At 42.1% G+C, this 25,739-nt stretch overlaps 1 protein-coding gene across 1 annotated transcript in view; it reads left to right on the forward strand.

Moving 5' to 3' along the window:
* The window catches only part of ERBIN (erbb2 interacting protein), a gene marked incomplete in the record, with an annotated part of 752,109 nt that overhangs the window by 232,852 nt on the left and 493,518 nt on the right, over window positions 1-25,739 (forward strand).

Below are 25,739 nucleotides of genomic sequence, written 5' to 3' on the forward strand. Positions count from 1 at the left end.
TTTATAACATCATCTAGAGTGTTTAGCTTGGAGTGACTTCTACAGCATGCACGCTCCCACTGTTCAATATGTTCCTTCAGGGGCCACAGCCAAATCTTGCAGCTTCATAGCCCTCCCTCTTGTAGTCCTGTAGTCTTCAGAGCACTGCTGGCTTTTCAGTGTCTGAGCTCAAAGGTTATTTGAGAAATCTAATATTATTAAAGTTAAAGAATACAAGTCATTTCGAAATTTGTTTAAAATTGTGTGCTCTATGTGAAAAATGGAAGGAAAAAAAATTTGGTTTTCATGTCCCTTTAACCTCTTACGCCTACATGACTTAAATCTACATTAAGCGGTACATATAGGGTTGCCACCTCAGCTATGTTTTCCTGGACACTTATGAGTTATACATGCTGCAGGGTGTGCCGGTATGAACATGCATTTCAACCCTGGATTCAAACAAATAGTGTCACTGAACAGCAGTATGCATGTTCCTCTCTGCACACCATGTAGCATGTATAATTCATAAGTGTCCAGGAAATGATTTAGTAGCATGCCATCTTAGGGTTCTGAACAACCTTAAAGGGACAGTTCACCCAAAAAAAATCTCCCCTATATTGTTCCCAATGATCCATTTTACTTGCTGGAGTGTATTAAATTGTTTCGAAGTAGCTCCTTTACCCCTATTTCAGCATATGAAATAGCTGATTTAGCCTGTGGTATCACAACCTATACTAAAAGTTTTGAAACTTGAGTATATGCTATTCACAGACTATGTAAACACAGCCAGCAGAAGAAATTACACTCTAAGTGGCTTGCAGGATAGTTTAAGTAATAAGATGTTAATTTTCCATTGTTCTTTCAAATATTGAGCTTTGGTTTACAAACAGATATAAGATAAGGAAGCAAGTCTGTGTGAATAAAAGTGATAACATAATGAGATCTGATATTACCTGAAGCTCAACCCATTGTAATAGGCTGTGGTTTAAAAGCACAAAACCAGCTACTTCAGATACACAAATAAACCTGAAAATGCAATTTCTCAAATATTTTATAGTCTGCAGCTGGTATAACAAGCCATTGAAAATACATTAATTGGAAAACAATTTAACGGTGGACTGTCCCTTTTAAGCTACTTATTTTTGTCCTGAGTAAAATTTGGTAGAAAATAGCTTTAATATATTTTGTCTTTATTGGCCATTTATTTATTAAACTCAGAAATTATTTTAAGGGTGCTGTATCCATAAATAAGTTAACAGAGAGATTTTGACATTGGATAATAACCATAAAGCCCAGATGAGTCGGGTCAAATTTCCTAATGAAGTTTAAACGTAAAGGAACATTCCAGGCAATATTTTAATGCACACATGTGCAAAGATGCATTATTGCAGTATTCATTTATTAGCAAAAATGCTTCTAGTAAAATCTATAGCTATTTTAAGAGTGTAATTAAAATGAATGTCAATTTTGATGCTAAAGTTCACGGTTTTTAAAAATTTGATTAAAAACAGGGGCACTTTAATTCATCAAAATTTACATTTCATTCCTGTTGAGAAATAAACTTACCTTTTAAACTTCACAGCAGCTCCAGCTTCCTCCGCCCGTCGCAAAGCCTCTTCCTGGGTCTAAAATTAGGAATCCGGCTTCCTCCAATCACGGCATTGAATCAGACACTGATTCCCCGGGGGGGGGGGGGGGAAGCCGTGATTGAAGGATGACCTATCCATCATTTATGACGTCAGAAATGGCTTGCAATGGCTGGAGGAAGCTGAAGCTGCTGTGAAGATTAAAAGGTAAGTTGTTTTTTTTCTCAACAGGAGTAAAATGTAAATTTAGATGAATTAAAGTGCCCCTGTTTTTAATCGAATTTTTAAAAACCGGACACTTTAGCATCAAAATTGACATTCACTTTAAGTATGTGCTGTGCACCAGCATTTTCTTATTCAAAGATTTAATTCAACTATGTGCATTTCAGTTTTGAACAGAATGTCCCTTTATTCGTTGTCATATTTCCTTAGTGCTTTCCCCTACCACATCTAGTAGAAGTCTATTTGATCATTTCTATAAAGAATAAGACACCCTCCATCCCTTGAAGCCCTCCTATCACTGGTGAATTTGTTGAAGAAAAAGGCCCAAACACTGAACTTTCAAGTACACCTCTTGTAACCCAGTCCTTTGACTGCACTTGATTAATTATTACACTCTCCTGTCTATCCTTAAAGGGACATAAAACCCAACATTTTTCCTTCATGATTCAGAAAGAGCATGCAATTTTAAACACCTTTTCAATTTACTTCTATTATCAAATTGGCTTTATTCTTATTGTATCCTTTGTTGATGTTGCAGCAATGCACTACTAGCTGAACACATATGTTAAACCAATGACAACAGACATATAACTGTAACCACCAATCAGCAGCTAGTTCCCGTAGTTCATTGCTGCTCCTCAGCCTGCCTAGGTATGTTTTTGAAAAAAGGATACTAAGAGATCAAATTAAAGTAAATTGAAAAGTTGTTTAAATGTTCATGATTTATCTTAGACATGAAATAAAAATTTGGGGTTTTATGTCAATTCACCCAATTATCTATTCTTCAGTATAGTCCAAGGCAATGCAGTATCCAATAGCCTTCTAAAATGTAGATAAGCTACACCTATTACTTCATCCTGGTCTATTACTTTAGTTGCAAAAACATCAACTAGTCTGAAATAAACATCCTGTTGTAAATGTGTGCTGTTTGATCCTGTAACTAGAAAATGAATGGGAAGGAAATATGTTTTGGTTGCAGTCAGATATCTTACAGGCTGTAAGATATCTGACCGCAACCAAAACATATTTCCTTCCCATTCATTTTCTAACTGCTGAAGTCTAACTTACATGGCTGTAGTTACCAGAGTTTTCCCTACAGTCCTTTTTATGAAGATATAATAAATGAGCAATTCTCCAGTCATTCTGAACTGCTATCAACAGTGACCAGCTAATTGGGCACGTAGCACACACGTACAGTATGGTCCTTTAAAACCCCAGGAAGAATATTATCTGGTCCTCCTCAGTTGTATTTTGATAATGACAATAAAACTTTATCCTCTGAAAACTAAAAAAAAATGTCCTAAATCCTTAGTAAAGATAAAAACATAATGCATTTTATGCAACCTCCTTTTTCCTACACATATACCATATATACTATCATATCTTGAGATTCAGTATTCCTTTTTTTGTGTTTTTTTGTTGTTGAAAAATGAGTTATAGACTATTCACTATATTCAAATGTTCAAACATGATACAACGTAGTGTGTTATGATTAGAAAGTAGAGCAAATAATTTAGACAAGCTAAATTTAATAATAGATTAGACTTCTTAATATTTCCAAAATAAACCTTTGAATAATGTTTTTATTATTTTTATTGTAATAAATATCCTTGCATTTTCCACATCCTCAATTGACAACTTAGAGTCAATAAATTACACATCAGGCTGACGAAGGTCATCCGGAATTTGATTGATTCATCCTACTATAAGATGTTTAACAAGCATATGCTGTTAATGACAGGTTAGACTTTGTTTTACAGCAGAAGAGTGACACAATTTCTTTAAAGGCAACAATTGCATTGTAAACTGTAAAATGCTTAAATGTAGAAAAATATAGACGCTGCGTTTCTTTTGCCTATTTTAAGGAATAAATATTTGTTATTAGAATTTTAGTGCCAAGGCAGTATTTTCTCCCAGGGCAGGGAGAGTCCATGACTACATTCCTTACTGTTGGGAAATACAACACCTGGCCACCAGGAGGAGGCAAAGACACCCCAGCCAAAGGCTTAAATATCCCTCCCACTTCCCCTATCCCCCAGTCATTCTTTGCCTTTTGTCACTATAGGAGGTGGCAGAGAAGTGGCAGAAGTTTTGGATAATCCTGTAATGGGTATGTTTCCTTCTAGAAAGGAGTTTTAAGTAGTCATGTCAACCTCTCAGTGAGAGTATTGATAAAAGTTAGTCTGGAGATGCAGGAAAAGTTTTTCTGCGAACCCATCCAGACTGCCGACTAACAGCTCTTGGGCAATCAGTGTTGACAAGTTTCACTACTTGCTGTTACACACTCAAGTCCATGTCAGAGCCATCTCTGCAAGGCTGTCACACTTGAGAGGCTGTGCCTGTTCCACAGCATGGATCCTGGAGGTAAGATAGTTTTATATACACATTTTTGCTGTACAGGGTCACATTAACCCTTGATCCTATCGAGGCATAAAGGAGTCACACTATCTTCTTCAGGAAGATTATTTAAACAGCAAGGGGTTATTTATAACTGCTTTTCTTTCATGTAATTGGCAAGAGTCAATGAGCTAGTGACGTATGGGATATACAATCCTACCAGGAGGGGCAAAGTTTCCCAAACCTCAAAATGCCTATAAATACACCCCTCACCACACCCACAATTCAGTTTTACAAACTTTGCCTCCTATGGAGGTGGTGAAGTAAGTTTGTGCTAAGATTTCTACGTTGATATGCGCTTCTCAGCATTTTGAAGCCCGATTCCTCTCAGAGTACAGTTAATGTCAGAGGGATGTGAAGGGAGAATCACCTACTGAATGCAATGGTTTTCCTCGTGGGAGATTTATTTCATAGGTTCTCTGTTATCAGTCGTAGAGATTAATCTCCTACCTTCCTTATTCAGATTGACGATATACTCTCATATTCCATTACCTCTACTGATAGCCAAACCAGTACTGAAACATTTATCTGCTATATGTGGATGGGTGTCTTTCGGTAAGTATGTTTTCATTACTAAAGACACTCTCAGCTATGGTTTGGCACTTTATGCATTAATATAAAGTTCTAAATAAATGTATTGTACTTATATTTGCCATGAGTCAGGTTTATGTACAGGTGAAACTCAAAAAATTAGAATATTGTGCAAAAGTTCATTTATTTCACTAATGCAACTTAAAAGGTGAAACTAATATATGAGAGAGACTCATTACATGCAAAGCAAGATAGTTCAAGCCATGATTTGTCATAATTGTGATGATTATGGCTTACAGCTCATGAAAACCCCAAATCCACAATCTCAGAAAATTAGAATATTACATGCAATCAATAAAACAAGGATTGTACATAGAACAATATCGGACCTTTGAAAAGTGTGAGCATGCATACGGTATGTACTCAGTACTTGGTTTGGGCCCCTTTTGCAGCAATTACTGCCTCAATAAGGCATGGCATGGAAGCTATCAGCCGGTGGCACTGCTGAGGTGTTATGGAAGACCAGGATGCTTCAATAGCGGCCTTCAGCTCTTCTGCATTGTTCGGTCTCATGTCTCTCATCTTTCTCTTGGCAATGCCCCATAGATTCTCTATGGGGTTCAGGTCAGGCGAGTTTGCTGGCCAATCAAGCACAGTAATCCCACGGTCATTGAACCAGGTTTTGGTGCTTTTGGCAGTGTGGGCAGGTGCCAAGTCCTGCTGGAAAATGAAGTCAGCATCCCCATAGAGCTTGTCTGCGGAAGGAAGCATCAAGTGCTCCAAAATCTCCTGGTAGACGTCTGCGTTGACCCTGGACTTAATGAAGCACAGTGGACCAACACCAGCAGATGACATGGCCCCACAAATCAACACAGACTGTGGAAACTTCAAGCATCTTGCAGTGTGTGCCTCTCCATTCTTCCTCCATACTTCCTCCATGAGTCCTTGGTTTCCAAATGAGATGCAAAATTTGCTCCCATCAGAAAAGAGGACTTTGGACCACTGAGCAACAGACCGGGTCTGTTTTTCTTTAGCCCAGGTAAGACGCTTCTGACGTTGTTTGTTCAAGAGTGGCTTGACAAGAGGAATTTGAAGCCCATGTCCAGGATCAGTCTGTGTGTGGTAGTGGCTCTTGATGCACTGACTCCAGCCTCAGTCCACTCCTTGTGAAAGTCCCCAACACCTTTGTATGGCCTTTTCCTGACAATCCTCTCCAGGCTGCGGTCATCCCTGCTGCTTGTGCACATTTTTCTTCCACACTTTTCCCTTCCACATAACTTTCTATTAATGTGCTTTGATACAGCACTTTGGGAACAGCCAACTTTGTTTGCAATTACCTTTTGAGGCTTTCCCTCCTTATGGAGGGAGTCAATTATGGTTTTCTGCACAACTGTCAGGTCAGCAGTCTTTCCCATGATTGTGATTCCTACTGAACCAAACTAATTATGGCTTAATTAGCTGATTAGAGTGGGACACTTTGAGCCTAGAATATTGCACCTTTTCACAATATTCTAATTTTCTGAGATTGTGATGATTATGGCTTACAGCTCATGAAAACCCCAAATCCACATTTATGACAAATCACGGCTTGAACTATCTTGCTTTGCATGTAATGAGTCTCTCTCATATATTAGTTTCACCTTTTAAGTTGCATTAGTGAAATAAATTAACTTTTGCACGATATTCAAATTTTTTGCAGATATAATATACAGAGTTTCACCTGTATATTTCCTTTTTGCAGACTATGAGTTTCATTTTGGGAAATAACATATTTAGGAAAATATTTTTCTTACCTGGGTTATAGTTTTTTTTCAATTGACTGCTTTTTTAATTAAATTTCGCGGGTAAAATTAGGCTCGTGAGGGCGCAAAATGCCAATGTTTATTGCATTATTTTTGGCGCAATAATTTTTTTGGCGCGAAGGTACGTCCGATGTCAATGACGTGAGTGTGTCATTTACGGATGTTAGCGCCAAAAAAATTTCAGTTTGCGTTGTGTGTCATACTTGGCGCCAAACAATTTCATTATTTTACGCCCCATTTCTAGATGCCTCTTGCCTATGCTGTTTGCATTTTTTTTCCCATTCCTGAAAATGCCAAATAAGGAAATTGATAATTTTGCTTTATATGTTTTTTTCTCTTACATTTGCAAGATTTCTCAATCTGATCCTGTCTCAGAAATCACTGTTGGAACCCTGCTGCCTGATAACAGTTCTACCAAAGCTAAGTGAATTTGTTGTAAATTTGTGGAGATTATATCTCCTGTTGTTGTAATAGTTGTCATGATAAGCTTTTACATACAGATAATGTGTCCATCAGTACAAGGCATAGTACAATGCCTGTTGTTTCTTCAACATCTAATGTACATGGTATACCTGTGAATATAAAAGATTTTATTGCCGATGCGATTCAGAAGGTCTTTTAAAACTTCTCATAAAGTTGATGAAATTTCAAATGACCGACAACATACTGAATTATCCTCTGATGAGGATCTATCTGATTTAGAAGATCCTTCCTCAGATGTTGTCACTGACAAATCTACTTATTTATTTAAAATGGAGTATATTCTTCCTTGTTAAAAGAGGTGTTGATTACATTGGATATTGAGGAAACTAGTCCTCTTGATATTAAAACTAGTAAACGTTTAAATTCTGTTTATAAACCTCCTGTGGTTACTCCAGAGGTTTTTCCTGTTCCTGAAGCTATTTCTGATAGGATTTCTAAGGAATGGAATATGCCTGATACTACTTTTATTCTTTCTTCAAGGTTTAAAAAATCGTATCATTTGCCATCAGTTAGAGTGGAGTTTTGGGAAAAGATCCCCAAAGCTGATGGGGCTATTTCTACTCTTGCTAAACGTACTACTATTCCTAGAGAAGATAGTACTTCTTTTAAAGGCCCTTTAGATAGGAAATTTGAATCTTTTCTAAGGAAAGCTTATTTATATTCTGGCTATCTTCTCAGGCCTGCCATTTCTATGGCTGATGTTGCAGCTGCATCAACTTTTTGGTTGAAAAGCTTAGTGCAACAGGAAATGGATCCTGATTTGTCTAGCATTGTTCGCTCGCTTCAGCATGCTAATCATTTTATCTGTGATGCCATTTTTGATATCATCAAAATTGATGTTAAATCTATGTCTTTAGCTATTTTAGCTAGAAGAGCTTTGTGGCTCAAATATTGGAATGCTGACATGGTATTAATTATTTGTTTTTCAGTTGGATTCGATTATTTCAACTGTCACGGGGGGGAAGGGAGTTTTTTTGCCTCGGGATAAAAGACCTAAGGGTAAATCTAAATCTAACCGTTTTCATTCCTTTCGACAAAATAAGGAACAGAAACCAATTGGAAACCTTCAAGTTGGAGTAAATCCAAACCATTTAAGAAACCAAAGCATGCCCCTAAGTCTGCATGAAGGTGCGGCCCTCATTCCAGCTCAGCTGGTAGGGGGCAAATTAAGATTCATCCAAAACATTTGGACAGATTCTGTCCAAAATCAATGGATTCAGAGTATTGTCTCTCAAGGGTATCAAATAGGATTCAGAGTAAGACCTCCTGTGTGAAGATTTTTTCTCTCACGCATCCCAGCAAATCCAGTAAAGGCTCAGGCTTTTCCGAAGTGTATTTCAGACCTGGAGCTTTCAGGGATAATTATAACAGTTTTGTTTCAGGAACAGGGTCTGGGGTTTTATTCAAATCTATTCATTGTCCCAAAGAAAGAACATTCATTCAGGCCAGTTCTGGATCTGAAAATTTTAAATCGTTATGTAAGAGTTCCAACTTTAAAAATGGTGACTATAAGGACTATTCTGCCTTTTGTTCAACAAGGGAATTATATGTCAACTATAGACTTACAGGATGCATATCTTCATATTCAGATTCATCCAGACCACTATCAGTTTCTGAGATTCTCTTTTCTAGACGAGCATTACCAATGTGTTGCTCTTCTATTTGGCCTAGCAACAGCTCCAAGAATCTTTTCAAAGGTTCTCGGTGCCCTACTCTCTGTAATCATAGAACGGGGTATTGTGCTGTTTCCTTATTTGGACGATATCTTGGTACTAGCTAAGTCTTTACATTCTGCAGAATCTCACACTAATCAACTAGTGTTGTTTCTTCAAAGACATGGTTGGAGGATCAATTTATCAAAAAGTTCTTTGATTCCTCAGACAAGGGTCACCTTTTTAGGTTTCCAGATAGATTCAGTGTCCATGACTCTGTCTCTAACAGACAAGAGATGATTAAAATTGGTTTCAGCTTGTCAGAACCTTCAGTCTCAATCATTCCCTTCAGTAGCTATGTGCATGGAAGTTTTAGGTCTTATGACTGCAGCATGGGACGCGATCCCCTTTGCTCGTTTTCATATGAGACCTCTCCAGCTTTGTATGCTGAACCAATGGTGGAGGGATTATACAAGGATATCACAATTAATATCCTTAAATCCCAATGTTCAACTCTCTCTGACTTGGTGTTCAGATCACCATTGTATAGTTCAAGGGGTCTCTTTTGTTCATCCAACCTGGACTGTAATCACAACAAATGCAAGTCTTACAGGTTGGGGAGCTGTCTGGGGATCTCTGACAGCACAAGGGGTTTGGAAATCTCAAGAGGCGAAATTACCAATCAATATTTTAGAACTCTGTGCTTTTTTCAGGGCTCTTCAGGTTTGGCCTCTGTTGAAGAGAGAACCGTTCATTTATTTTCAGACAGACAATATCACAACTGTGGCATATGTCAATCATCAGGGTGGGACTCTCAGTCCACAAGCTATGAAAGAAGTATCTCGGATACTTGCTAGGGCGGAATCCAGCTCCTGTCTAGTTTCTGCAGTTCATATCCCAGGTATAGACGATTGGGAAGCGGATTATCTCAGCCATCAGACTTTACATCCGGGGGAGTGGTCGATCCATCCAGATGTGTTTTCTCAGATTGTTCAGATGTGGGGTCTTCCAGAAATAGATCTGATGGCTTCGCATCTAAACAAGAAACTTCCCAGGTACCTGTCCAGGTCCAGGGATTCTCGGGCGGAGGCGGTGGATGCGTTAGCAGTTCCTTGGTGTTAACAACCGGCTTATATCTTCCTGCCTCTAGTTCTCCTTAAAAGAGTGATTTCCAAGATCATCATGGAACATTCGTTTGTGTTGCTGTTAGCTCCAGCATGGCCTCACAGGTTTTGGTATGCGGATCTTGTTTGGATGTCCAGTTGCCAACCTTGGCCACTTCCATTAAGGCCAGACCTTTTGTCTCGAGGTCCGTTTTTCCATCAGGATCTCAAATCATTAAATTTGAAGGTATGGAAATTGAACGCCTAGTGCTTAGTCATAGAGGTTTCTCTGACTCCGTGATTAATACTATGTTACAGGCTCGTAAATCTGTTTCTAGGAAGATTTATTATCGAGTTTGGAATACTTATTATTTCATGGTGTTCGTCTCAAAAACTTAAATGTTTAAGTTTTTTTTTTTCTTTTTTCATTATGAGAATAAAGTTATATTTTGGGTTGTGGATTATTTTTTTTCAGCGGAAAATGGCTGTTATTATTTTATCCCTCCGTCTCTAGTGACTCTTCTGTGGAGTTCCACATCTTGGGTATTGCTATCCCATACGTCACTAGATCATGAACTCTTGCCAATTACATGAAAAAAAACATAATTTATGTAAGAACGTACCTGATAAATTAATTTCTTTTATATTGGCAAGAGTCCATGAGACCCACCCTTTTTATGGTGGTTATTATTTTTTGTATAAAGCACAATATTTCCAAATTCCTTTGGTGATGCTTTTTACTCCTTTCTTTATCACCCCACTACTTGGCTATTCGTTAAACTGAATTGTGGGTCTGGTGAGGGGTGTATTTATAGGCATTTTGAGGTTTGGGAAACTTTGCGCCTCCTAGTAGGATTGTATATCCCATACGTCACTAGCTCATGGACGCTTGCCAATATGAAAGAAATGAATTTATCAGGTAAGTTCTTACATAAATTTAAGTTTTATACGTTAGTTTTCTTGGGCTCATAGAGTGTGTGCTTCTGGCTTGGAACAAATAGGTTTCACTTTCGTTTTTGTGTGTTGCGCAGCTCATAATAGCTTGGCGCCTTTTACATAGCAGGGGAAGTCCTGTCCTATGCACTATGTGACTGGGTGCGATATCTTTGTTTTTCCTACAATCTTGCTGCGAACTTAGCTCCTGTGGAGAGCATTTTCTCTTTTAGCTGTCTGGGTCTAGGAGGTGGTGAGTGCCCCAGCCATTGGGATTATAAAGGTGCTGTTTTTTTTAATAAAGTGTTTTACTTTTTGTCTGTCCTTCTGTGAATAAATCTTAGCTATGAAGTCTGAGGGGAGACAAGCCTGCTAATACTCATAGTACTATTAGTCCCTCTGAGCCGTCTACCTCTCAGGAATCTGGGTCCTGAGAGATTACTACCCTTTCTACCCTACCTGCTCCACATGCAGTTCCCCACGGCTCAACTAATCCTCCATCTGGAGGGGGCTTTTTTCCTGCGGACTTTACCGTGCAGTTACAATCGGCGGTGTCTGCGGCTCTGAGTGCATTACCTTGCTCTAGCAAACGTAAGAGAAAGGTTAAACATAGTTCTCCTGACCTAGTCATCTAAATATTTGTCAGATTTAGCTATTATGTCCCATTTATCTGAGGATGAGTTAGCCTCTGTAGCTTCAGAGCGTGAACTTTCTGAGTTGGAGACTTCAAGGGACACTGAACCCAAATTTTTTCTTTCGTGATTCAGATAGAGCATGCAATTTTAAGCAACTTTCTAATTTACTCCTATTATCCAATTTGCTTCATTCTCTTGGCATCTTTAATTGAAAAGCAAGAATGTAAGTTTAGAAGCCATCCCATTTTTGGTGAACCGCCTGGGTCGTTCTTGCTGATTGGTGGATAAATTCACCCTACTTAGCTTAGATGCCTTCTATAATCAAATTTTCTTTGTTCTCTTGCTATCTTTATTTGTTAAAGAAGTAAATTAGAACGTTGCTTAAAATTGCATGCTCTATATGAAGCATGAAAAAAACAAATTGGGTTCAGTATCCCTTTCAGTTTCTAAACCTCCTTTAGCATAGGAACCCTCCTTTTTAGATTTAAAATTGAGCATTTGCGTTTTTTATTAAAGGAGGTTCTGTCTACGCTAGAGGTTCCATAGGCTACATTGCCTGAGGAACTTAAGATCCCTAATCTAGACAGGGTTTATAAAGACAGGAAGGTCCCTCTGACTTTTCCTGTGTCAGTTACGATGGCGAACAATATTAGTAACGAATGGGAGAGAATAGGATCTTCTTTTTCCCTCTCGTCTAGTTTTTAAAAAATGATTCCCGGTACCTGACTCTCAATTGGATTTGTGAGGCTCCTTTCCTAAGGTGGATTGGGCTATTTCTACTCTGGCTAAGCGTACTACTATCTCTCTGGAGGATAGTTCTTCTTTTAGGGAGCCTATGGATAAGAAAATAAAGACATTTCTGAGAAAGATGTTTAAACATAGTGTTTTTAGTTCAACTGGCGGCAGCTGTAGCCACGGTTGCTGGAGCAGCTATCTACTGGTGCAGCACCCTGTCGGAGCTCATTGAGGTGGAGACTCCCCTTGAGGATATTCTGGAGAAAATGAAGACCCTAAAAATTGCTAACTCCATCTGTGACGTGAATATGCAAATTATTTGCCTAAATGCAAAGGCTTCTGGCTTTGTGCGGTCCTAGCCCGCCGTGCTCTCTGGTTGAAGTCTTGGTCTGCGGATATGACTTCTAAATCCAGACTCCTTTCTCTTCCTTTTAAGGGGAAGATTTTATTTGGTCCAGGGCTGGACTCCATTATTGCTACGGTTACCGGAGGGAAGGGTGCCTTCCTACTGCAGGACAAGAAGAATAGACCTAAGGGACGGCAATTGTCTAATTTTCGTTCTGACAAATCACGTCGTCGGCAATCCTCCAAGTCTGAGCAGCCCAAGAATACTTTGAAGCCGACTCTGTCCAAACAGACTAAGAAGCCTGTTGAGAATAAATCGACATGAAGGGGCGGCCTTCCAGTATGTACAGGATTCTTTTGTCCTGGAGGTTGTATCTCAGGGATACCGGATAGGATTCAAGTCTCATCCGCCCAGGGGCAGGTTCCTTTTCTCTAGTCTGTCTACAAAACCAGAAAAGAGGGCTGTCTTCTTAGATTGCATACAGGATCCTTTCTAGGAGTCATTGTCCTGGTTTCTACAGCAGAAAGAGGTCTGGGGTTTTATTCAAATTTTTTCGTGGCTCCAAAGAAGGAGGGAACTTTTCATCCAATTCTGGACCTAAAGTGCCTAAACAAGTTTCTGAGTGTTCCCTCTTTCAAGATGGAGACAATATTGTCAATTCTTCCTCTGGTTCAGGAAGGACAGTTTATGACCACAATAGACCTGAAGGATGCATCCTTTCACGTCCCGATACATAGAGAACATTTTCAGTTTCTGAGATTTGCTTTTCTGGACCAGCACTTCCAGTTCATAACTCTTCCTTTTTGGCCTAGCTACTGCTCCAATGATATTTTCAAAGGTTCTGGGGACTTTTCTAGCCATTGCCAGAACACGGGGTATTGCAGTAGCACCTTACCTAGACAATATCTTGGTACAGGCACCATCTTTTCATCTAGCGGAAGAACATTCACAGTCCCTTCGCAATCGTCTTTGATCACATGGATGGAAGATAAACTTGTAAAAGAGTTCTCTTACTCCAAGTACAAGGGTGAATCTCCTGGGGACAATCATAACTTCTGCATGTCTTGCCCTCCTTGAGACCTTCAGTGGATCAGTGTATAGAGGTGATTGGACTCATGGTGCCCTGTATGGACATCATTCCTTTTGCAAGATTCCATCAAAGACCCTTACAATTGTGCATGCTGAGACAATGGAACAGCGACCATTCAGATCTGTCTCAATAGATTGTGCTTCACAACCTGTCCAGAGACTCGCTCTCTTGATGGCTCTGTCCAGATCATCTGTCCCAGGGCACATGCTTCTTGAGACGGTTCTGGGAGATTGTGACTATGGATGCAAGCCTTTCCGGCTGGGGAGCTGTTTGGGGTGCCAAGAAGGCGCAAGGGCTGTCGACTCAGGAGTCGTCCTCCCTTCCGATCAATATATTGGAGCTCCAGGCAATCTTCAATGCCTTGAAGGCTTGGCCCTTTCTGAGTTCATCCCAGTTTATCAGATTACAATCAGACAATATAACCTTGGTCGCCTACATCAACCATCAGGGGGGAACGAAAAGTTCCTTGGCGATAAGAGAACTATCTCAGATACTAGAGTGGACAGAATCTCACAGATGTTCGCTGTCAGTGATCCACATTCTGGGTGTGGACAATTGGGAAGCGGACTTTCTCAGCAGGCAATCCTTTCACCCAGGGGAATGGTCTCTCCACCCTGAGGTTTTTGCCAAGATATGCAGCGAGTGGGGTATGCCAGAGATGGATCTTAAGGCATCCCGCCTCAATACCAAGCTACCCAGGTACGGGTCAAGGGATCCTCAGGTGGAACTGATAGATGCCCTATCAGTACCATGGAGGTTCAGACTTGTATATCTTTTTCCTCCATTACCGCTTCTCCCCCGTGTGGTGGCTCGCATCAAGCAGGTGCTAGCATCAGTGATTCTAATTGCTCGCCGTGGCCGCGAAGGACGTGGTTTGCAGATCTGGTGTGGATGTCCTCATCTCCTCAGTGAAGGTTACCTTGTTGTAGAGATCTGCTGATTCAGGGTCCCTTTGTTCATCAATATCTAGATTATCTGAGTCTTAGACTGCAAGGAGATTGAACGCTTAGTCTAAGCCAAGAGCGGGTTATCGACACTCTGGTTCAAGCTCGTAAGCCAGTTACTTGTCTAAACTGTCTAATGGCCAAAGCTTCCACTAGACAAGGGCAAGACTATGCTTTCTCTGAAACAGCAAGAGAATATGAAGTAAGGTGGTGTTTGGAGAATTGAGAGCCACCGTAAAAAGAAATATAATTGTGCTATACCTGAAGATGAGCATGTGCAGGGGTTTAGCATTGGTCACCTTACAAAAATGAATAACCATTGTGCCATGTCACTAGAGATAAAATGTTTGTTTTACAGCTTTTTCTGTAAACTGGCCACTGAGTATCCGTGAGACTGTGTAATCCCTGGGTAACGGAGGAATGTGATGAATTACACATAACTTTTGTCTGTGATTTGATTTGTGAAAGACTCACAGGAAGCACAGAAAGACAAAATCTCTCCCTCACACTTGCCTTATTACCCTGTAGTAATTCATTAAATCCCTCATGTTACAGGTGAGTTTAACTAAATGTAATAAGTTAGTCTTGTTTTCACTATTGCAAACTACTCTTTTCTTGTGACACTAGTTAATGGTAACTATTTGATATGCAAATATTAAAATAGTACTATAATACTTTGTCTCTTGATTTTTTATAAAACTTTTTTTTTCATTATGAGTCTCTTGCTTAGGGGGGCATAATCAATGTATTTTCTTAAAAGGATATTAAAGGGACATAAAACCCAAAATTGTCTTCTTAATATGAGGAGAGCCCATGGCATCATTCCTTACTGTTCGGAATACTGAACCTGGCCACCAGGAGGAGGCAAAGACACCCCAGCCAAAGGCTCAAATACTCTCCTACTTCCCTAATATCCCAGTCATTCTTTGCCTTTCGTCACAGGAGGTTGGCAGAGAAGTGTCAGAAGATATGGAGTAGTTCCTTATGAGGGGTATCTGCCCTTCAAAATGGGATTGGAGTTTTAAGTAGTCTTGTCAGCCTCTCAATGAGAGCATTGACGACCTGCTTCCATCACTCAAGTCCATGTCAGGAGTGATTCTACAAGACTATCAAACTTGAGTGGCTGTGTTTCTGTCTACGACATAGATTCCAGTAAGATTGTTTCATTTTTTTTATACACACATAACGCAAGAAGACAGTCAGTGTGGTTCCTTTTATCTGTATGGAGTCAAGGGTTAATATCTCCAGAAAGGGATCATTGAACAGGGGTATTTAATCACTTAATCTTAGTTTATTATGATTATGCTGCAACATGTGTGAGATAACTCAGGCAGATGTGGGAACATACAGGTTTTACTTTTGGTTTGGTAAACTATGCAGCCTGTAAGTTTGGGGTGTTTTTTCCTATAGCAGGGGCGGTCCTGCATTTGGCACCATGTGACAGGGTGTGTTCACACTGATTCCTCTTTCCTGACCATGCGGTTTACAGGAGACTAAGTGGTTTCTCTGTTGGGCCTGGGTCATAGGAGGTGGTGAGTGCCCCAGTCATTGGGGGTATAAAGGTGCCGTTTTATCTTATAATTAGTCTGCTTTATAAGCGCAAGCTATGGAGGATTCTGATACTTTGGAGCAGTGTTTTTCAACCAGTGTGCCGTGGCACACTAGTGTGCCGTGAGAGATCCTCAGGTGTTCCACGGCAGACTGACAACAGTGTGACATATTTTTTAAACTTTGCTTGTTTTTTACTCCCAGTGCAGGGGTAGTTTGTAGGAGGCATGGCATAACAGCACAATACATACAGTATGTGTGTGTTTGTGTGTATATATATATGCTGTATTAGGCTACAATGTGTGATTTTTTTTATTTTTTTATTTTGGGATGGTGGTGTGCCACAGGATTTGTTTATGTAAAAAAGTGTGCCACGGCAAAAAAAGGTTAAAAATCACTGCTTTGGAGGGTACTCCCTCTTTACCCAAGTCTAATACCTGTCTATATTGTGAGGAGGCCGTGGTATACCCGTCTGCTTAACTATGTTCCACATGCCTTGATAATGTTATGTCAGAGAAGGTTAAAATGTTTAGTACCATTGAGCCGTCCACCTCTAAGGAGTCTCCGTCCCATGAGGTGTGCACCCTACAGTCATCTCCTAAAACACATGCAGCTTCACGTTGCACTCCTAATCCTCCATCTGGATGGGCCCTTTTACCGCCAGACTTTGCTGAGCAGTTGCAAACGGCATTGTCTGTGGCCTTTAGTGCTTTACCTCGCCCTGCAAAGCGCAAGTGAAAGGTCAAATATTGCTATCCTTCTTACTAGCTTATTGGATTTATCCGATACAAGATTATCCGCTGATAAAGACGTCTGATACTTCAGAGGATGCTCTTTCTGTATAAAAATCTGCTGCCTCTAAGCCTCCAGCTGCGGCGGAACCAGACTTTAGATTTAGGATTGAACATTTACGCTTTCTGCTAAAGGAAGTTTCGTCTACTTTAGAGGTTCCAGAGCCTAAATTGCCTGAGGAACCTTTGCTTCCTAAATTGGATAAGGTCTACGAGGACAGGGTTGTGCCACAGACTTTCCCAGTTCCCGTAAAGATGGTGAACATTATTAAGAATGAATGGGAAAGGATTGGTTCTTCATTTTCCCCTTCTTCCTTTAAAAAATGATTCCCGGTTCCGGACTCTCAATTAGAGTTGTGGGGTTCCATCCCCAAGGCAAGACCTGTGGGTCCTGGAGGTCATCGCTCAGGGATACAGGATAGGTTTCAAGTCTCATCCACCCAGGGGCAGATTCCTCTTGTCAAACCTGTCTTCAAGACCAGAAAAGAGAGAAGCCTTTCTGGGGTGCGTGAGGGATCTCTCCTCCCTGGTAGTCATTGTACCGGTACCTCTTGCAGAAAAAGGTCTGGTAACTACCCAAACCTTTTTGTGGTCCCAAAGGAGGGAACTTCCCACCCGATTCTGGACCTAAAGTGCTTAAACAAATTCCTATCTGTCCCCTCGATCAAGATGGAGACAATAAGGTCCATCCTTCCCTTAGTTCAGGAAGGACAGTTCATGACCACGATAGATCTGAGGGATGCTTACCTTCACATTCCAATACACAAGGAATACTTCAAGTTCCTAAGGTTTGCGTTCCTGGACCAGCACTTCCAGTTTATTGCACTTCCGTTTGGTTGAGCTACTGCACCAAGAGTTTTTACAAAGGTTCTAGGGGCTCTGCTTGCAATGGCCAGAACCAGAGGTAAAGTAGTAGTGCCATACTTGGACGATATCTGGTTCAAGCACCAGGTGATTGGTCTCATGGTATCCAGTATGGACATCATTCCTTTTGCCAGATTCCATCTCAGACCACTTCAGCTGTGCATGCTGAGACAGTGGAATGGCGATCATTCGGATCTGTCTCAACAGATTTCTCTGGACAACCAGTCGAGAGAATAGCTCTCTTGGTGGCTCTGTCCAGATCACCTGTTCCAAGGGAGATCCTTCTTGAGGCCATCCTGGGAGATTGACTACGGACGGGGAGCTGTTTGGGGTGCCAGGAAGGCATGGGGCCTGTGGACTCGAGAGGAATCCCTCCTCCCGATCAACATTTTGGAACTACAAGCAATTTTGCAATGCTCTGAAGGCTTGGCCTCTTCTGTGTTCTTCCCAGTATATCAGATTCCAATCAGACAACATAACCTTGATGGCTTACATCAACCATCAGGGGGGAATGAGGAGCTCCCTAGCAATGAGGGAGGTATTTCGGATTCTGGAATGGGCGGAGGCCTACAACTGCTCTCTGTCAGCAATCCACATTCCGGGTGTGGACAACTGGGAAGCGGATTTCCTCGGCAGACAATCCTTTCATCCGGGGGAATGGTCTCCCCATCCGAGGTGTTCACAGAGATTTGCAGCTGATGGGGGACGCTGGAGATGGATCTCATGGTGTCCCGGCTCAATTCCAAGCTACCCAGATATAGGTTGCAGTCCAGGGAGGTTCAATCTAATTTACATTTGTCAGCCGTTACTATTTCTCCCTCGTTTAGTGGCCCGCATCAAGCAGCAGCAAGCATCAGTGATACTGATTGCTCCATCGTGGCCGTGAAGGATGTGGTTCGTGGACCTGGTGGGGATGTCCTCATCCCCTCTATGGAGGTTACCTTGTTGCAGGGATCGGCTGGAACAGGGTCCCTTTGTTCATCAAAATCTAGATTCTTTGAGGCTGACTGCGTGGAGATTGAACGCTTAGTCTTAGCCAAGAGAGGTTTCTCTGAGAAGGTTATTGACACTCTCATTCAGGCTCGTAAGATCTTACAAAATATATCAAATCACTATGCAACATGTAGGATGTGTGAAGGTTCTGCATCCCATAGGAATGCACTCCAGCCTCTTTCCCCTTATCGCATCTACCATAAGGTGTGGAGAGCTTACTTCTGGTGTGAAGAGCATGGTTTCGCCTGGCATAAGGTCAAGGCGGCCAGGATTCTTTCCTTTCTCCAGGAGGGTCTGGAAAAGGGCCTTTCTACCAGTTCCCTGAGGGGACAGATTTTGGCCCTTTCTGTTTTGCTGCACAAGAGGCTTGCAGAGCTTCCTGACGTGCAATCCTTCGTTAAGGCTCTGATCAGGATCAGACCGTTGTTTAGATCTAATGCTCCACCTTGGAGTTTTAATCTTGTTCTTAAGTTTTTGCAATGGGCTCCGTGTGTGCCAATGCATTAGATTGACATTTAAATTAATATCCTGAAAGATTCTTTTTCTATTGGCTATTGCGTCGGCACGCCGATTCTCTGAAATGGCTGCCTTGCAATGTAAGCCTCCTTATCTAGTGTTTCACACTGATAAGGCTATCCTACGTACCCACTTTAGTTTTCTTTCTAAGGTGGTGTCTGATCGTAACGTGTACTTCATAATCTGGATATTGTTTGAGCTTCAAAGTTTTATCTTCAAGCTACTAAAGATTTTAGACAAACTTCTTCCTTGTTTGTTATCTACTCTGGGAAGCGTAAGGGTCTGAAGGCCTCTTCAACTTCCTTATATTTTTGGTTGAGGAGTGTTATACGCTTAGCGGCGGCTACCTGTTCCCCCTTACATACTTTTTCAAAATTCTACAATTTTTTTTGCTTCGGCTGAAGCAGTTTTTGGGAGAAAGGTTTTGCAGGCTGTGGTGCCCTCAGATTAGTGTCCGCCTTTTCTTTTACCCCTATCCTCTTATCCTCTAGAGCTTGTGTATTGTTTTCCCAAACAGTAAGGATTGAAGCCGTGGACTCTCCTCATATTAAGAAGGAAAACATAAATTATGCTTACCTGATACTTTCGTTTCCTTCTGTATGAGGAGAGTCCACGGCCCCCGCTCGTATACTCCGATGGGCGGACCAAAATTTAGTTTTTCTCTTCTGGCACCTTTTATACCCTGATGTTTCTCCTACTGTTCCTTGTTCCCTTGGCAGAATGACTGGGATATGAGGGAAGTAGGGGGGAGTATTTGAGCCTTTTGCTTCGTTGTCTTTACCTCCTACTGGTGGCCAGGTTCAGTATTCCCAACGGTAAGGAATGATGCCGTGGAAATGAAATGATCTGGTAAGCATAATTTGTTTTTTCTTTCATGATTAAACAACTTTCCAATTGTTGAAAAGCATTTTTAGAATCTAAATATTTTCTATAGCGTCTAATTGGTGGCTGCACATAGATGCCTCGTGTTATTGGCTCACCCATTTGAATTGCTATTTCTGCAACAGAGGATACCTAAGGAATGAAGACAATTAGATAGAAGTAAATAGGAATATTGTTTGAAATTGTATTGTCCCATTTAACAATGAGATGTAATTAAAAAAAAATATTTTGTTATTTTGTGCCTTTTAAAGTGACCATAAACTCAAACAAGTAATTTCCATACTTTATTATTATTATTATTATCATTATTATTATCTTCAGTTATTTGTAGAGCGCCAACAGATTCTGCAGTGCTGTTTGTTTATTTTATCTTGCCTTGCGTTAACTCTAAAAACTGTAGAGAGGCTGGAGTGCATTCCTATGGGATGCAGAACCTTCACACATCCTACATGTTGCATAGTGATTTGATATATTTTGTAAGATCTTGTTTATATATTTCCCTAGTTGGCCACTGCCAAGGAAGTAAGATAAACAACATTTAAGAGAATTTCAAAGGGGTGTAGTGCAAAGGTATGTGGACACCTGACATCACAACTATGTGAGATTTTTGGATTACTGATTTAAATTTGTTTTTGTAGTATAATGTATCTTGATTGTAAGGCTCGAGTGATTGTTATTGGCAGCGACTTCTCTTGGTGGCCACTTGCATCCGTTATTAAACTGCATCTGAGAATTAATATATATTTCTACTAGTCCTAAAGCCCGGGTACACGAGCCATTTCATTCATACAAGTGGCAAGGGTCCATGAGCTAGTGACGTACGGGATATACATTTCTACCAGGAGGGGGCAAATTTTCTCAAACCTCAAAATGCCTATAAATACACCTCCCACCTTACTCATACCATTTTTTTGCAAACTTTGCCTCTCATGATGGTGGTGAAGCAAGTTGTGCTTGATTTTCTTCTGATATTGGCGCTTCTAAGCATATTGAAGCCCAGTTCCTCTCAAAGTACATTGTTCTGAGGGATGTGAAGGGAGTATTGCCTAATGATGCCATGTTTTCACCTATGGGAAATCTATTCTAAGGCTCTCTGTAAATCAGTCACAGGGATTAATCTGCTGCCTCCCTTTACAAATCGCGATTATACTCCTCTACCATTACTTCTGCTGATATGTTTCAGTACTGGTTTGACTGTCTATGTTTGGATGGGTGTCTTCTGGTAACTCTCCATCTAGATGTGTTTTTTCATCTTGTACAGATGTGGGGTCTTCCAGAAATAGATCTGATGGCCTCTCGTCTAGACAAGAAGCTTCCCAGATCCCTTTCCAGGTTCAGGGATCCTCAGGCGGAGATGGTGGATGCCTAAGCAGTTCCTTGGTTTTACCAACCTGCTTATATTTTTCCGCCTCTGGTTCTTCTTCCAAGGGTGATCTCCAAGATCATGATGGAACAATCTCATGTGTTTCTGATAGCACCAGCATGGCTTTAAAGGTTTGTGTATGCAGATCTTGTCTGGATGTCCAGTTGCCAGCCTTGGCCACTTCCTTGGGCCGTTTTTCCATCAGGATCTCAAATCTCTACATTTAAAGGCATGGAAATTGAATGCTTAGTGCTTAGTCATAGAGGTTTCTCTGACTCAGTGATTAGCACTATGATACAGGCTCATAAGTCTGTTTTAAGGAAAATTTATCATCTGTTTTAGAAAACCTATATTTCATGGTGTTCCACTCATAATTATTCTTGACATTCTTTCAGAATTCCTAGGTTTTATACAGTTTCTTCAGGATGGTTTGGATAAGGGTTTGTCTGCAAATACTTTGAAAGGACAAATTTCTGCTCTTTCTATCTTATTTCATAGATTGCAAAACTTCCTGATAGTCGCTGTTTTGTTCAGGCTTTGATTCATATCAAACCTGTTATTAAGTCTATTTCTCCTCCTTGGAGTCTCAATTTAGTTTTGAAGATTTTACAGGGTCCTCCTTTTGAGCCTATGCATTCTCTGGATATTAAATTACTTTCTTGGAAAGTGTTATTTTTTTTGGCTATCTCTTCTGCTAGAAGAGTTTCGGAGTTGTCTGCTCTCTCTTGTGAGTCTCCTTGTCTGATTTTCAAGATAAAGCTGTTTTGCGGACTTCATTTAAATTTTTGCCTAAAGTTGTGAATTCTAACAACATCAATAGGGAAATTGTTGTTTCTTCTTTGTGTCCTAATGTTAAGAATACTCTTGAAAGGTCATTATTTGGATGTGGTAAGAGCTTTGAAATATTATGTTGAGGCTACTAAAGATTTCAGAAAGACTTCTAGTCTATTTGTTATTTTTTCTGGCTCCAGGAAAGGTCAGAAAGCCTCTTCTATTTCTCTGGCATCTTGGTTGAAACTTTTGATTCACAAAGCTTATTTGGAGGCAGGGTAGTTTCCGCCCCAGAGAAATACAGCTCATTCTACTAGATCAGTTGCCACTTCTTGGGCTTTCAGGAATGAAGCCTCAGTTGATCAAATTTGCAAAGCAGCAACTTGGTCTTCTTTGCATACTTTTGCAAAATTTTACCATTTTGATGTGTTTGCATCTTCGAAAGCAGCATTTGATAGAAAGGTTCTTCAGGCAGTTTTCTCGGTTTGATTTCTTTGATTTGAGTTTTTTTTTAATTTTTTCAAAGAAAACTTAATTATTTTTTTGGATTTCATTTCTCAGCGGATTTAGCTGTTATTTTATCCCTCCCTCTCTAGTGACTCGTGGATTTCCACATCTTGGGTATTATATCCCATACGTCACTAGCTCATGGACTCTTGCCACTATGAAAGAAATGAATCAGGTAAGTTCTTACATAAATTTGTTTTTTTTGCAGTACAGCAGTCCCACCTCTCTCTCTCCCCCCCATCTTTTGCGCTCTCTCTCCCCCCATCTTTTGCGCTCTCTCTCCCCCCATCTTTTGCGCTCTCTCTCCCCCCATCTTTTGCGCTCTCTCTCCCCCCATCTTTTGCGCGCTCTCTCCCCCCCCATCTTTTGCGCTCTCTCTCCCCCCATCTTTTGCGCGCTCTCTCCCCCCATCTTTTGCGCTCTCTCCCCCCCATCTTTTGCGCTCTCTCTCCCCCCATCTTTTGCGCTCTCTCTCCCCCCCATCTTTTGCGCTCTCTCTCCCCCCCCATCTTTTGCGCTCTCTCTCCCCCCATCTTTTGCGCTCTCTCTCCCCCCCATCTTTTGCGCTCTCTCTCCCCCCTCTTTTGCGCGCTCTTCCCTCTCTTTTGCGCTCTCTCTTCCCTCTCTTTTGCGCTCTCTCTTCCCTCTCTTTTGCGCTCTCTCTTCCCTCTCTTTTGCGCTCTCTCTTCCCTCTCTTTTGCGCTCTCTCTTCTCTCTCTTTTGCGCTCTCTCTTCCCTCTCTTTTGCGCTCTCTCTTCCCTCTCTTTTGCGCTCTCTCTTCCCTCTCTTTTGCGCTCTCTCTTCCCTCTTTTGCGCTCTCTCTTCCCTCTCTTTTGCGCTCTCTCTTCCCTCTCTCTTCCCTCTCTTTTGCGCTCTCTCTTCCCTCTCTTTTGCGCTCTCTCTTCCCTCTCTTTTGCGCTCTCTCTTCCCTCTCTTTTGCGCTCTCTCTTCCCTCTCTTTTGCGCTCTCTCTTCCCTCTCTTTTGCCCTCTCTCTTCCCTCTCTTTTGCCCTCTCTCTTCCCTCTCTTTTGCCCTCTCTCTTCCCTCTCTTTTGCCCTCTCTCTTCCCTCTCTTTTGCCCTCTCTCTTCCCTCTCTTTTGCCCTCTCTCTTCCCTCTCTTTTGCCCTCTCTCTTCCCTCTCTTTTGCCCTCTCTCTTCCCTCTCTTTTGCCCTCTCTCTTCCCTCTCTTTTGCCCTCTCTCTTCCCTCTCTTTTGCCCTCTCTCTTCCCTCTCTTTTGCCCTCTCTCTTCCCTCTCTTTTGCCCTCTCTCTTCCCTCTCTTTTGCCCTCTCTCTTCCCTCTCTTTTGCCCTCTCTCTTCCCTCTCTTTTGCCCTCTCTCTTCCCTCTCTTTTGCCCTCTCTCTTCCCTCTCTTTTGCGCTCTCTCTTCCCTCTCTTTTGCGCTCTCTCTTCCCTCTCTTTTGCGCTCTCTCTTCCCTCTCTTTTGCGCTCTCTCTTCCCTCTCTTTTGCGCTCTCTCTTCCCTCTCTTTTGCGCTCTCTCTTCCCTCTCTTTTGCGCTCTCTCTCCCCTCTCTTTTGCGCTCTCTCTCCCCTCTCTTTTGCGCTCTCTCTCCCCTCTCTTTTGCGCTCTCTCTCCCCTCTCTTTTGCGCTCTCTCTCCCCTCTCTTTTGCGCTCTCTCTCCCCTCTCTTTTGCGCTCTCTCTCCCCTCTCTTTTGCGCTCTCTCTCCCCTCTCTTTTGCGCTCTCTCTCCCCTCTCTTTTGCGCTCTCTCTCCCCTCTCTTTTGCGCGCTCTCTCTCCCTTTCTTTTGTGCTCTCACTCTTTTGTGCTCTCTCTCCCCCCCTCTCTTTTGCGCTCTTTCTCCCCCCTCTCTTTTACGCTCTTTCTCCCCCCTCTCTTTTGCGCTCTCTCTCCCCCCTTTCTTTTGCTCTCTCTCCCCCTCTTTTGCTTTCTCTCCCCCTCTTTTGCTTTCTCTCCCCCTCTTTTGCTCTCTCCCCCCCTCTTTTGCTCTCTCCCCCCCTCTTTTGCTCTCTCCCCCCCTCTTTTGCTCTCTCCCCCCTCTTTTGCTCTCTCCCCCCCTCTTTTGCTCTCTCCCCCCCTCTTTTGCTCTCTCCCCCCCTCTTTTGCTCTCTCTCCCCCCTCATTTGCTCTCTCTCCCCCCCTCTTTTGCTCTCTCTCCCCCCCTCTTTTGCTCTCTCTCCCCCCCTCTTTTGCTCTCTCTCCCCCCCTCTTTTGCTCTCTCTCCCCCCTCTTTTGCTCTCTCTCCCCTCTTTTGCTCTCTCTCCCCCTCTTTTGCTCTCTCTCCCCCCTCTTTTGCTCTCTCTCCCCCTCTTTTGCTCTCTCTCCCCCTCTTTTGCTCTCTCTCCCCCTCTTTTGCTCTCTCTCTCCCCCTCTTTTGCTCTCTCTCTCCCCCTCTTTTGCTCTCTCTCTCCCCCTCTTTTGCTCTCTCTCTCCCCCTCTTTTGCTCTCTCCCCCTCTTTTGCTCTCTCCCCCCTCTTTTGCTCTCTCCCCCCTCTTTTGCTCTCTCCCCCCCTCTTTTGCTCTCCCCCCCCCTCTTTTGCTCTCTCTTCCCCCCCTTTTGCTCTGCTCTCTCTCCCCCTCTTTTGCTCTGCTCTCTCTCCCCCTCTTTTGCACTCTCGTCCCCCTCTCCCCCTATCCCCCCACTTTTGCACTCTCTCCCCCTCCCCCCCTCTTTTGCACTCTCTCCCCCCTCCCCCCTCTTTTGCACTCTCTCCCCCCTCTTTTGCACTCTCTCCCCCCTCTTTTGCACTCTCTCCCCCCTCTTTTGCACTCTCTCCCCCCCTCTTTTGCACTCTCTCCCCCCTCTTTTGCACTCTCTCCCCCCTCTTTTACACTTTCTCCCCCCCCCTCTTTTGCTCTCTCTCCCCTCCTCTTTTGCTCTTTCTCTCTCTCTTTTGCTCTCTCCCCTTCTCTTTTGCTCTTTCTCTCTCTCTCTTTTGCTCTCTCCCCCTCTCTCTTTTGCTCTCTCCCCTTCTATTTTGCTCTTTCTCTCTCTTTTGCTCTGCCCCCCTCGTTTTTACTCTCTCCCCCTCTCTTTTTCTCTCTCTCTCCCCTCTCTTTTGCGCTCTCTCCCTTTCTTTTGTGCTC

The sequence above is a fragment of the Bombina bombina genome, chromosome 2 (assembly GCF_027579735.1).
Source record: "Bombina bombina isolate aBomBom1 chromosome 2, aBomBom1.pri, whole genome shotgun sequence".
NCBI lineage: Eukaryota > Metazoa > Chordata > Amphibia > Anura > Bombinatoridae > Bombina > Bombina bombina.